The sequence below is a fragment of the Panthera pardus genome, unplaced genomic scaffold, assembly GCF_024362965.1.
Source record: "Panthera pardus isolate Hobbes unplaced genomic scaffold, ASM2436296v1 HiC_scaffold_6, whole genome shotgun sequence".
In the NCBI taxonomy this organism is placed as follows: domain Eukaryota; kingdom Metazoa; phylum Chordata; class Mammalia; order Carnivora; family Felidae; genus Panthera; species Panthera pardus.
This window is the reverse complement of record NW_026526991.1, coordinates 98,899,334-98,913,016: the sequence shown is the minus strand read 5'-3', so window position 1 is coordinate 98,913,016 and position 13,683 is coordinate 98,899,334. Positions and strand designations below refer to the sequence as shown.

Below are 13,683 nucleotides of genomic sequence, written 5' to 3'. Positions count from 1 at the left end.
AGAAAGCACCAATTTCTAACAGGATCCAGGATTGTGGGTCTTTCTCCCGACTGGGGCAGGCTGCCCTGCACTTGCACCTGGCAGGGAGGAGAGCCAGCCCTGGGCTGGGTAGTGTGCTCAGAGGCACAGTCAGAGAGCAGTCCCCTCCCTTGAGTGCGGAAGAAGGTACATAGCCACTCTAAGGGCGCAAAACCCCGCAGCACCCACCAGCCGGAGGCCTTTTGTCAGCTGGCTGGGCAGAGTGGCTCCGGCTCTACCCCAGAACCCCGGGCACACAGAGCGGGATCCTTTAAGACATCGGGGTTTGAATCCCAGCTGACCGCCAGAGAGGCACGGGAGACTTAGAGCAGGACAAACCTGTCCCACTCACTCCCATGCAGAACTGTGAGGATGGCCTGAACAGAGTGGTCTGGGACACCCGGTCCATGGAGGAGAGACTGGGGTGTCGCCATTTTTCTCCCTATCACCAACAAGGTGGGGTTTCAGGGAACAGGACAGTGGGCCCACAGTGGAGGCGGGACCTGCCTACACCAAACCACACCCCTCCCTGCCTGGTAACTGCGTATCTATGGAGCAAGACTGACACTGATCAAACCAGACAGCCCCTCCTCCAGACCACTGGTTCCAAGGCACCATCAGACATCAGTCCAACGATTTTGCATTTTCTGATTTGATTCTTGGTCTATATCTATCTATATACCTATATATACTAATACATATTGTATATTTATACGTAATAAAAATATGTAATAATATATATTATATATAATATATATTATATATATTATTTATATATAATATATATTTTTATATATATTTTATTTATATATAATATATATGATATATATATTTTATATATATATTATATATATAATATATTATATATATATAATATATTATATATATATATGTTTTTTTCTTCCTTTTCTTCCTCTTATTTCTTCCCTTCTCTATTCTGGTTGTTGGTTTGTTTAAGCAGACATTTTTAATATATTCTTTTTACACCTCTTCTGTATCTCCTTTATTTTTTTTCCTCTCTCTCTCTCTCTCTCTGTATTAAGCTATATAGTTTCTCTGATTCTCTGCCTGGTCTTTTTTTTCTTTTCTTCTTCCCCGCCCCTGTCATTTCTCTTTGTATGGGATAAGGCTTCTTCCAGCACGGTTCTTTTAAAATTTTTTCCAGGGTTACTTCAATGAACAAATCAAAGCATACCTGGTGGAGGGTCCAAACCACCACTACAAGTTGGGAAATAAAGCAACCAAAGTCACAACAACGGACAACGGACAACACACTCTGAAAACACCTCCTGAAGAGCCAGGCCCTATACAGTGTATGATCCCTTTTTAATATATCAGTGCTCACAGCTGCAGGACACATAACAAGCTATTAAAACATGTAAAAGATGGAAAACTAGCCAAAATGATGAAATGGAAGAATTCTCCTCAAGAGAAATTCCAGGAAGAAATGACAGCTAGAGAATTACTTAAAACAAATATAAACAATATAATTGAGCAAGAATTTACAAAAATGGTCATAAGATTCATCACTGGGCTTGAATAAAGCATAGAAGACAGAAGAGAATCTATTGCTGCAGAGATCAAGGAACTAAGAAATAATCATGACAAATTAAGAAATGGTGTAAATGATGTACAAAATAAACTAGACGCAGTGACAGCAAGGATGGAGAAGCAGAAGGGAGACTAAGTGAAATAGAAGATAAAATTAAGGAAAATGATGAAGCCAAGAAAAAGACAGATAAGAAAAAACTAGATCACAAGGAGAGAATTAGAGAACTAAGTGACTGAATGAAACAATAATATCCATACACAGGAGTTCAAGAAGGAGAGACAGAAAGGGGCAGAAGGTTTACTTGAACAAATTATAGCTGAGAACTTCCCTAATTTGGGGAAGGAAGTAGACATTCAGGAGGCTCAGAGAACTCCCTTAAGATTTAACAAGAATAGGTTTTCTCCACAGCATATCACAGTGAAACTAGCAAAATTCAAAGATAGAGAATTCTGAAAGCAGCTATGGACAAACCAGCCTTAACCTACAAGGGTATACACATATGGGTAGTAGCAGACCTGTCCACTGAAACTTGGCAGGTCAGAAGGGAGTGGCAGGAAATATTCAATGTGCTGAATAGGAAAAATATGCAGTCAAGAATCCTTTATCCTGCAAGGTTAACTGCAAGGTTATCCTGTCATTCAGAATAGAAGGAGAGATAAAAGCTTTCCCAAACAAATAAAAACTGGAGTTCATGACCACTAAACCAGCCCTGAAAGTGGTCCTAAAGGGGACTCTGTGAATGGAATGCTGCCAAGACTACAAAGGACCAGAGACATCACCACAAGCATGAAATTTACAGATAACACAATGACACTAAATCGATATCCTTCAATAATAACTCTGAATGTAAATGGACTAAATGCCCCAATCAAAAGACATAGGGTATCAGAATGGATTAAAAAAAAAAAAAAAAGATCCATCTATGTGCTGTGTACAAGAGATTCACTTTAGATCTGAGGACACCTTCAGATTGAAAGTAAGGGGACAGAGAACAATCTTTCATGCTATTGGAAATTAAAAGAAAGCTGGAGTAGCCATACTTATATCAGACAAACTAGACTTTAAACTAAAGAGATGAAGAAGGGCATTATATCGTAATCACAGGGTCTATCCATCAAGAAGAGCTAACAATTGTAAATGTTTATGCCCCCAACTGGAGATAACCCAAATATATAAATCAGTTAATCACAAACATAAGCAATCTTATCGATAAGAATACGGTAACTGCAGGGGGCTTTAATACTCCACTTACAACAATGGACAGATCATGTAGGCAAAAATCAATAAAGAAACAATGACCTTGAGTGATACACTGGACCAGATGGACTTGACAGATATATTCAGAACTTTTCATCCAAAAGTAGAATACACATTCTTCTCAAGTGCACATGGACCATTCTCCAAGATAGATCACATACTGGGTCACAAAACAGCCTTCAATAAATACAAAAGAATTCAGATCAAACCATGCATATTTTCAGATCACAACACTGTGAAACGAAATCAACCACAAGAAAAAATTTGGAAAGCCTCCAAATGCATGGATGTTAAAGAACATCGTACTAAAGAATGAATGGGTCATCCAGGCAATTAAAGAAGAAATTTAAAAATATATGGAAGCAAATGAAAACATGACAATCCAAACTTTCAAATGCAGCAAAGGCAGTCATAAGAGGAAAATACATTGCAATCCAGGCCTACCTCAAGACACAAGAAAAAACCCCCAAATACAAAACCTAATCTCACATCTAAAGGAGCTAGAAGCAGAAAGCAAAGAAACCCCAAAGCCAGCAGCAGAAGAGAAATAATAAGATTAGAGCAGAAATAAATAATGTAGAATACAAAAAACGGCAGAACAGATCAATGAATTCCCAGAGCTGGTTTTTTGAAAGAATAAACAAAACTGATAAACCCCTAGCCAGACTTCTCAAAAAGAGAAGGGAGAGAACCCAAATAGATAAAATCACAAATGAAAGAGGAGAGATCACAACCAACACCACAGAAATACAAACAATTATTAGAGAATACTGTGAAAAATGATATATCAACACACTGGACAACCTGTAAGAAATGAACAAATTCCTAGATACCCACATACTACCAAAACTCAAATGGGAAGAAATAGAAAATTTGAACAGGCCCATAACCAGCAAAGAAAATTGAATCAGTTATCAAAAATCTCCCAACAAATGAGTCCTGGACCAGACGGCTTCCTAAGGGAATTCTACCAGACATTTTTTTTTTTTTTTTTTTTTAGCAGTTTTATTTATTTATTTTTTTTTATTTTTTTTTTATTTTTTTTATTTTTTTTTTATTTTTTAATATATGAAATTTACTGTCAAATTGGTTTCCATACAGCACCCTGTGCTCATCCCAAAAGGTGCCCTCCTCAATACCCATCACCCACCCTGCCCTCCCTCCCACCCCCCATCAACCCTCAGTTTGTTCTCAGTTTTTAACAGTCTCTTATGCTTTGGCTCTCTCCCACTCTAACCTCTTTTTTTTTTTTTTTTCCTTCCCCTCCCCCATGGGTTTCTGTTATGTTTCTCAGGATCCACATAAGAGTGAAACCATATGGTATCTGTCTTTCTCTGTATGGCTTATTTCACTTAGCATCACACTCTCCAGTTCCATCCATGTTGCTACAAAAGGCCATATTTCATTTTTTCTCATTGCCACGTAGTATTCCATTGTGTATATAAACCACAATTTCTTTATCCATTCATCAGTTGATGGACATTTAGGCTCTTTCCATAATTTGGCTATTGTTGAGAGTGCCGCTATAAACATTGGGGTACAGGTGCCCCTATGCATCAGTACTCCTGTATCCCTTGGATAAATTCCTAGCAGTGCTATTGCTGGGTCATAGGGTAGGTCTATTTTTAATTTTCTGAGGAACCTCCACACTGCTTTCCAGAGCGGCTGCACCAATTTGCATTCCCACCAACAGTGCAAGAGGGTTCCTGTTTCTCCACATCCTCTCCAGCATCTATAGTCTCCTGATTTCTTCATTTTGGCCACTCTGACTGGCGTGAGGTGGCATCTGAGTGTGGTTTTGATTTGTATTTCCCTGATAAGGAGCGACGTTGAACATCTTTTCATGTGCCTGTTGGCCATCCCTACCAGACATTTAAAGCAGAGTTAATACCTATCCTTCTCAAGCCATTCCAAAAAACAGAAATAGAAGGAAAGCTTCCGGACTCATTCTATGAAACCAGCATTACCTTGATTCCCAAACCAAAGAGAGAACCCACTAAAAAGGAGAATTACAGGCCAATATTCCTGATGAACATGGAACCAAAAATTCTCAACAAGATACTAGCAAATCGAATTCAACAGTATATTAAAAGAATTATTCACAATGATCAGGTGGAATTCATTCTTGGGCTGCAGGGCTGGTTCAACACTTTCAATCAATACATCACATTAGTAGAAAAAAGGATAAGAACCATATGATCCTGTCAATAGATGCAGAAAAAGCATTTGACAAAACGCATCCTTTCTTAATAAAAACCCTCAAGAAAGTCAGGATAGAAGGAACATACCTTAACATCAGAAAAGCCATATATGAAAAGCCTACCACTAATATCATCCCCAATGGGGAAAAACTGAGAGCTTTCCCCCTAAGATCAGGAACACGACAGGGATGTCCACTCTCACCATTGTTGTTTAACATAGTGTTGGAAGTCCTAGCCTCAACAATCAGAAAACAAAATGGCATCCAAATTGGCAAAAAAGAAGTCAAACTTTCACTTTTCACAGATGGCATGACACTTTACATGGAAAACCCAAAAGACTCCACCAAAAAACTGCTAGAACTGATACATGAATTCAGCAAAGTCACAGGATACAAAATCAATGTACAGAAATCAGTTGCATTTCTATACACCAATAACAAAGCAACAGAAAGAGAAATCAAGAAGTTGGTCCCATTTACAAATGCACCAGAACCATAAAATGCCTAGGAATAAACCTAACCAAAGATGTAAAAGATCTGTATGCTGAAAACTATAGAAAAGTTACAAAAGAAACTGAGGAAGACACAAAGAAATGGAAAAACATTCCATGCTCATAGATTGGAAGAACAAATATTGTTAAAATGTCAATACTACCCAAAGCAATCTACACATTCAATGCAATCCCAATCAAAATTGCCCCAACATTCTTCTCAGAGCTAGAACAAACAATCCTAAAATTTGTATGGAACCACAAAAGACCCTGAATAGCCAAAGCAATGTTGAAAAAGAAAACCAAAGCAGGAGGCATCACAATCCCGGACTTTAGCCTCTACTACAAAGTTACAATCATCAAGACAGTATGGTATTGGCACAAAAACAGACATAGACCAACAGAATAGAATAGAGAACCCAGAATTGTACCCACGAATGTAAGGCCAACTAATCTTTGACAGAGCAGGAAAGAGTATCCAACAGAAAAAAGACAGTCTCTTTAGCAAATGTGCTGGGAGAACCGGACAGCAACATGCAAAAGAATGAAACTGGACCATTTTCTTACACCATACACAAAAATAAACTCAAAATGGATAAAAGACCTAAATGTGAGACAGGAAACCATCAAAACTCTAGAGGAGAAAACAGGCAACAACCTCTTTTACCTCAACCACAGCAACTTCTTACTCCACACATCTCTGAAGGCAAAGGGAAAAAAAAAGCAAAAATAAATTATTGGGACCTCATCAAGATAAAAAGCTTCTGCACTGCAAAGGAAACAATCAACAAAACTAAAGAGCAACTGAAGGAATGAGAGAAGATATTTGCAAATGGCATATCAGATAAAGGGTTAGTATTCAAAATCTATACAGAACTTACCAAACTCAACACCCGAAAAACAAGTAATCCAGTGAAGAAATGGGCAGAAGACATGAATAGACGCTTATCCAAAGGAGATATCCAGATGACAAATAAACACATGAAAAGACGCTCAACATCACTCACCATCAGGGAAATACAAGTCAAAACCACATTGAGATATCACCTCCCACCAGTCAGAGCGGCTAAAATTAACAGCTCAGGAAACAACAGATGCTGGAGAGGATGTGGAGAAAAGGGAACCCTCTTGCACTGTTGGTGGGAATGCAAACTGGTGCAGCCAGAAAAGTGTGGAGGCTCTGCAAAAAATTAAAAATAGAACTACCCTACGACCCAGCAATAGCACTACTAGGAAATTATCCAAAGGATACAGGAGTGCTAATTCATAGGGGCACATGTACCCCAATGTTTACAGCAGTGCTATCAACGATAGCCAAATTATGGAAAGAGCCCAAATGTCCATCAACTGATGAATGGATAATGAAAATGTGGTTTATATATATAATGGAATACTACTTGGCAATGAGAAAAAATGAAATCTTGCCATTTGCAACAACGCAGATGGAACTGGAGGGCATTATGCTAAGTGAAATAAGTCAGAGAAAGACAGATATCATATGTTTTCACTCATATGTGGAATTTGAGACTTAACAGAGGACCATGAGGAAAGGTAAAGGGAAAAAAATAGTTTCAAACAGAGAGGGGAGGCAAACAAACCATAAGAGACTCTTAAATACAGAGAACAAACTGAGGGCTGACGGGGGGGGAGGTGCGGGGGAGAGGGGAAAATGGGTGATGGGCATTGAGGAGGGCACTTGTTGGGATGAGCACTGGGTGTTGTATGTAAGCAAGGAATCATGGGAATCTACTCCCAAAGTCAAGAGCACACTGTATACACTGTATGTTAGCTAACTTGACAAGAAATTGTATTTTAAAAAATAAATACATATATAAACATAAACTGCTACTTCTTGCAAATACATATGTACAACCTATGTACATACATACATACATACATAAAAGGTTATCTTTCAAAGAGTGAGCTACTGAAGCAGATATTGGATAACTATCTTTCAAAGATGTTATGGATGTTTTCTACAAAACTGTCATTAAATCTCTTTCGAATCAAAAATTTTGATTCCTTGGAACATATAAAAATATTAAGGATTTGGATTTTAAAAAGATGGAGTTTATGTGGTGGCTGGTGAGAAATGGAAAAACTGTGTGTCTCTAGTCCCCCTATTGCTGAATATTATTTTTGCAGAAGTCCCATGCAACTAAATATAGGTTGTGGCAACCTGCCAATGACTCAAAGATACTCCTCCTGCCAAGAAAATATCTCAGAATCAGCCCTTTAGAGTTTCCCCCTGAATAAGTCCAGTCTGACCTTCAACCACCAAATGTGAAGCATACTCTTGGCAAAAAGCAGCTAACTTGGGGCACCTGGGTGGCTCAGTGGGTTAAGCATCCGACTCTTGATTTCAGCTCAGGTCACGATCTCACCGTTCATAGGATGGAGCCCCACGTCGAGCTCCTTGCTGACAGTGTGGAACCTGTTTGGGATCCTCTCTCTGTCCCTCCCCTGATCACACTCTCTCTCCTTCTCTCTCTCAAAAATACATAAACATTAAAAAAAAACTTTTTAGGGCACCTAGGTGGCTCAGTCGGTTAAGCATCCGACTTTGGCTCAGGTCATGATCTTACAGTCTGTGGGTTCAAGTCCCATATCAGGCTCTGTGCTGACAGCTCAGAGCCTGGAGCCTGCTTCAGATTCTCTATCTCCCTCTCTCTCTGTCCCTCCCCTGCTTGTGCACATGCGAGCACTCGCTCTCTCTCTCTCTCTCTCTCACAAAAATAAATATATAAACAGCAAAGACACATCTGATTAACATCACCAAGCTATGTCTAAGCTCCTGAGCATAGATTAATGTAATAAGTCACCTTTATTTGTACTTTTCTTCAGGCTTTATTGAGATAAAAATGGACATAGAACTTTGTGTAAGTTTAAGGTGTACAATGTGATAATTTGATATATGAATATATTGTGAAATTATTACAACAGAGTTAGTAAATACCTCCATAACTTCATATAATTGCCCTTTCTTTTTTTGTAGTGAAAACATTTAAAATCCATTCTCTTAGCAAATTTCAATTATATAACACAGTATTTGACAATATTAGACTATACTCACAATGCTATACAGTAGATCTCCAGAACTTGTTAATCTTAGAGCTGGAAGTGTGCACCCTGTGACCAGCATCTCTCTATTTCCCTTGGCTCCTGGTCCCTGGCAACCATGATTCACTCTGAGTTCAGTTTCTTTAGATTCCACATATAAATGAGATCATACAGTATCTGTCATTTTTTCCAGCTTTGTGGAGATACTATTGAAATATAAAAAATGTAAGTTTAAGATGTATACAGTAATGATTTGATACACATATATATTGGAAAATGAATACTACCATAGGGTTAGTTAACACATCCATCCCTTCACGTGACTGGTCTACACTCTTAACAACTGCCAAGTATGTAACACAATAATGTTATTTGACACACAAGCAAAGGCAACAAAAGCAAAAATAAACAAGTGGGGCTGCAGCAAAATAAAAAGCTTCGACACAGCAAAGCACAGACCACCCATCAGTAATACCTCTCTCCCGGGGCTTTAGATCAAAAAAGAAAAACCAGTAGTTAAGAACAAGAGGAATCTGGAATATCTTGTTCCATCAGATATAAAGGAACTGAATAATTATTTTTCACATCACCAAAACGGGTGACCCGTTGAGATTCCCAGCCTCGGTCCCCCCGCAAAGATCAACAGCTATCCATGAACAAAAACTGCTCTAGGAGAGCTGTGAAGTCTACTTCAGAAACTTTAGCAACACGGTGGAACAAAAAACCTGAGAATAACCACACAGGAAGAGAACAAACAGCTTCATTTTGCCTGCACTTTCCCACCCTCCCACCCCGGACCACCCAAGGCAACACTGCTCAGCACCAAGAGGGTTCTTCCCAGCTGGAAAGAGTTCTCCTTACCAGGAAAGGGAAAAATGGGGTGAATGATCAGCCTCCCTAGCCTTTCAGAGCGCTTCAAGAAGGTCTCACTTCAGTTTCAACCCACCCAGACTGGCAGAGTCGAGTTGCATAGCATCAGCTAGGAACAAGGAAGAAAAGCAGAAGCTACCAACAGCAGCCACGCATGGTCACAGGTCACATTTCACAGCTCGGCGACATGATCCGCAGAAAACCCAGATTGTGCCACTGCAGAAACTAACGACCGCGGCAGACTCCCTGTAGATTTCACCAGCGTTTGCCTCACAGATACTCACATTTGCTGACATCAGACATCCGAGTCCCTCCCCGTTCCACCACCTCTCCGTGCACACCACCCCCACCCCCCCCGCCAGAGCCCCTGAACCACACCAGCAGTCAACCATGGCCTCTGCAGCTGTTCCAATACAAGATGCTAGCATGGACACCAGAGGATTACCCCAAACGTCATGTGTGCACTTAAGTGTAGCTTCTCCAGCTATACACTTGCACGCCACCAGCCTGATGCCTATCACTGGCCACCACTACCGTGCACACACCCAGAGGGGGAGACCATGCAACTAGAGGAGAATGCACCAACGGCCCAGGCTGTTGCCGGTGAGCCCAAAGCTGGCTCCCACCCTTGCGGCCTGCCCTGGCCCCCACTATTCCATGTGGCTGCAACTGGTCCTCACCGCTTAACTGGCTCTCGCAGCTGGTCCCCACACCCAAGTGTGTGCATACCACAAGCCCCAGCCACCACCACTGCCTGCCCTGGCCCAAACTGCTGGGGACTCCAAAACAAGTGTCAAAAACGAGCGTCAATGCCGTGGACCCCAACGGTCTGAGCCAAAGACACATCGTGCCCCACCCCATCTATGGCACAACTACACACCCCAGCAGTTGGCACCCTGCACCACTAGAACTGGGGTCACAGCATGCTCTAGCATAGGCCCACCCACAGACAAATGCCTTCCCTTAAGCAAGTTAGGCCATAGGTCTAGAAGAGGGGCTGTTTCTTCAAATATTCAGACAACTATACTAGGCTACAAGGATAATGAAGAATCAGGGAAATATGCAGGGGGATACAGTAAACCTCTAGTAACTAGCCCCAAAGAAATGGCGATCTAGGAATTACCTAACAAAGAATTCAAAATAATTGTTCTAAAGATGCTCAGAGAACTGAGAGAAACAATTTCATATTAGAAAAACAATACAAGAAAAAAGAAGTCCAACAGAGATCATAAGAAAATATCAGAAATTTTGTAGCTGAAGAATTATCACTGAAGAATTCAACAGAAAGCTTCAACAGCAGCCTTAACCAAGCAGAACAAAGAATTTTGATCTAGAAGATAGATCAAACGAAATCTAGAGAGCAAAAAGAAAAAAGATGAAAAGAGAGGAATAAACTCTACAAGACTTATCGGAAACCATTAAAACAAACACACATCATTGGAGTCCCAGGAAATAAAAAGCTCTTTAAAGAAATAATGCTCTTTAAAGAAATAATGGCTCTTTAAAGAAATAAAGAAAGCTCTTTAAAGAAATAATGGCTAGGGGCGCCTGGGTGGCTCGGTCGGTTGAGTGACCAACTTCGGCTCAGGTCATGATCTCATGGTTTGTGAGTTCAAGCCCCGCATCAGGCTCTGTGCTGACAGCTCAGAGCCTGGAGCCTGCTTCTGATTCTGTGTCTCCCTCTCTCTCTGCCCCTCCCCCACTCATGCTCTGTCTCTCTCTCTGTCTCAGAAATAAACATTAAAAAAAAAAAAAGAAAAGAAAAGAAATAATGGCTAAACATGTCCCAAACCTAGAGAGAGATTTGGACATTCAAATTCACAAAGGAAGACATCACCACAAAAATGCAATTCAAAATGATCTTCTGCAAAGAAGAACAAAGGTAGAGGTATCACAATTCCAGATTTCAAGATGTACTACAAAGCTGTAGTCATCAAAACAGTAGGGTACTCGGGTGCCTGGATGGCTCAGTCAGTTAAGCGTCCGACTTTGGCTCAGGTCATGATCTCACAGTTCAAGAGTTCGAGCCCCACATCCAGCTCTGTGCTGACAGCTCAGAACCTGGAGCCTGTTTTGGATTCTGTGTCTCCCTCCCTCTCTGCCCCTCCCCTGCTCATGCTCTGTCTCTCTCTCTCAAAAAAAGTAAATAATAAACAACTTAAAAATTAAAAAAAAGAAAAAGAAAAAGAAAAGCACAGAGAAGAAATATGCAGTCTTCTCTGTGGCACTTAAAAAAAAAAGAAAGAAAGAAACAGTACGGTACTGGCACAAAACAGACACGTAGATCAATGAAATGGAATAGAGCGCCCAGAAATAAACTCAAACTTATATGGTCAATTACTTTATGACAAAGAAAGCCATGGATATACAGTGGGTAAAAGACCATCTCTTCAACAAATGGTGCTAGGAAAACTGGACAACTACATGTAAAAGAATGAAACTGGAACACTCTTACACCATACACAAAAATAAACTCAGGTTAAAAATCTAAGTGTGGGGTGCAGGGGGCTCAGCTGGGTGAGTGTCAAGCTCTTGATGTCCACTCAGGTCATGACCCCAGGGCCCTGGGATTGAGCCCCCATGTCAGGCTCTGTGCTGAGCAGGGAGCCTGTTTGAGATTCTCTCTCTTTCTCCCTCTGCCCCTCTCCCCAGTTTGTGCTTTTTCTCTTTACAAGTAAAAATAAAAGGGGGGCACCTGGGTGGCTCAGTTGGTTAAGCATCTGACTGTGGCTCAGGTCATGATCTCACAATTCGTGAGTTCGAGCCCCACATGGGGCTCTGTGCTGACAGCTCAGAGCCTGGAGCCTGCTTTGGATTCTGTCTCCCTCTCTCTCTGCCCTTCCCCCACTTGTGCTCTTGCTCTTGCTCCTCTCTCTCTCTCTCTCTCAAAAATAACCAACCAGTAAAAAAAAAAAAAAAAAAAAAATTTAATAAAAAAAAAAAAAAAAAAAAGAAAGGTGTACCCAGGAGGTTCAGTCAGTTAAGCATCTGACTTTGGCTCAGGTCATGATCTCATGGTTCATGGGTTCGAGCCCCACGTCAGGCTCTGTGCTGATAGCTCAGAGAATCCTGCTTTGGATTCTGTGTCTCCCTCTCTCTCTGCCCCTCCCCTGATCGCTCTCTGTCTCTGTCTGTCTCTCAAAAATAAACATTTTTTTTAAACTTTTAAAAAGTAAAAATAAAAAATAAATAGGGATGCCTGGGTGGCTCAATTGGTTAAGCATCTGACTTCAGCTCAGATCATGTCTCATGGTTTGTGGGTTCAAGCCCTGCATCAGGCTCTGTGCTGACAGCTCAGAGCCTGGAGCCTGCTTCAGATTCTGTCTTCCTCTCTCTCTGTTTCTCCCCTAATCTCTCTCTCGCTCTCTCTCAAAAATAAATAAACATTAAAAAAATTGTTTTAATTTAAATAAATAAAAACCTAAATATGAGACAGGAAACCATAAAATTCCCCACAAAAAAACAAAAAAAACATAGGCAATAATTTCTACATCGGTTATAGAAACGGTTTTCAAGATATGTCTCCTGAGGCAAGGAAAACAAAAGCAAAAATAAACTATTGGGACCACACCAAAATAAAAAACTTCTGCACAATGAAGGAAACAAATCAACAAAATGAAAAGGCCACCCACTGACCAGGAGAAGAAATCTGCAAATGATATATTCAATAAGGGGTTAAAATCCAAAATATATAAAGAACTACAACTCAATACCCCCCCCCAAAAAAATAATCCTATTAAAAATGGGCAGAGGACCTGAATATTTTCTAAAGAAGACATATGTATGTCTTCATCAGAGAAATGCAAATCAACACCACAATGAAATATCACCTCATACCTGTCAGAATGGCTAGAATCAAAAAGACAAGAAATAACATGGGGAGAAAAAGGAAGCCTCACGCACCATTGGTGGGAATGCAAATTGGTACAGCAACCGTGGAAAACAGTACGGAGGCTGCTCAAAAAAATTAAAATTAGAAATAGTGTATGATCCAGTAATTCCACCACTGGGAAAACAAGAACACTAATTCACCCCTTAAGAGGCACCCCTTATGTTTACTGCAGCATTGTTTACAGTAGCCAAAAAATGGAAGCAACCCAAGTGTCTACCAATAGATAAATGGATAAAGAAGATGTGGGGTGTGTGTGTGTGTGTGTGTGTGTGTGTGTAATGGAATATCCCACAGCTGTAAGGAAGAAAGAGATCTTGCTATTTGTAATATGGATAGCCCTAGA

The 13,683-nt window shown here is 40.4% G+C and overlaps 1 protein-coding gene across 3 annotated transcripts in view; it reads right to left on the bottom strand.

The window, feature by feature from the left end:
• CLEC4A (C-type lectin domain family 4 member A) overlaps positions 1 to 9,761 on the bottom strand; it is a 41,296-nt gene extending 31,535 nt beyond the window's left edge. For 2 of the 3 annotated variants that reach the window (XM_019464605.2, XM_019464608.2), the window contains exon 1: positions 8,592 to 9,273. The gene's annotated coding sequence lies outside the window, so the exon portion shown is untranslated. Of the gene's footprint in view, positions 1 to 8,591; positions 9,274 to 9,439 lie in introns of those variants that run through there. The other variant, XM_019464600.2, reaches the window with a different exon arrangement.
• Positions 9,762 to 13,683: the final 3,922 nt, after the last annotated feature.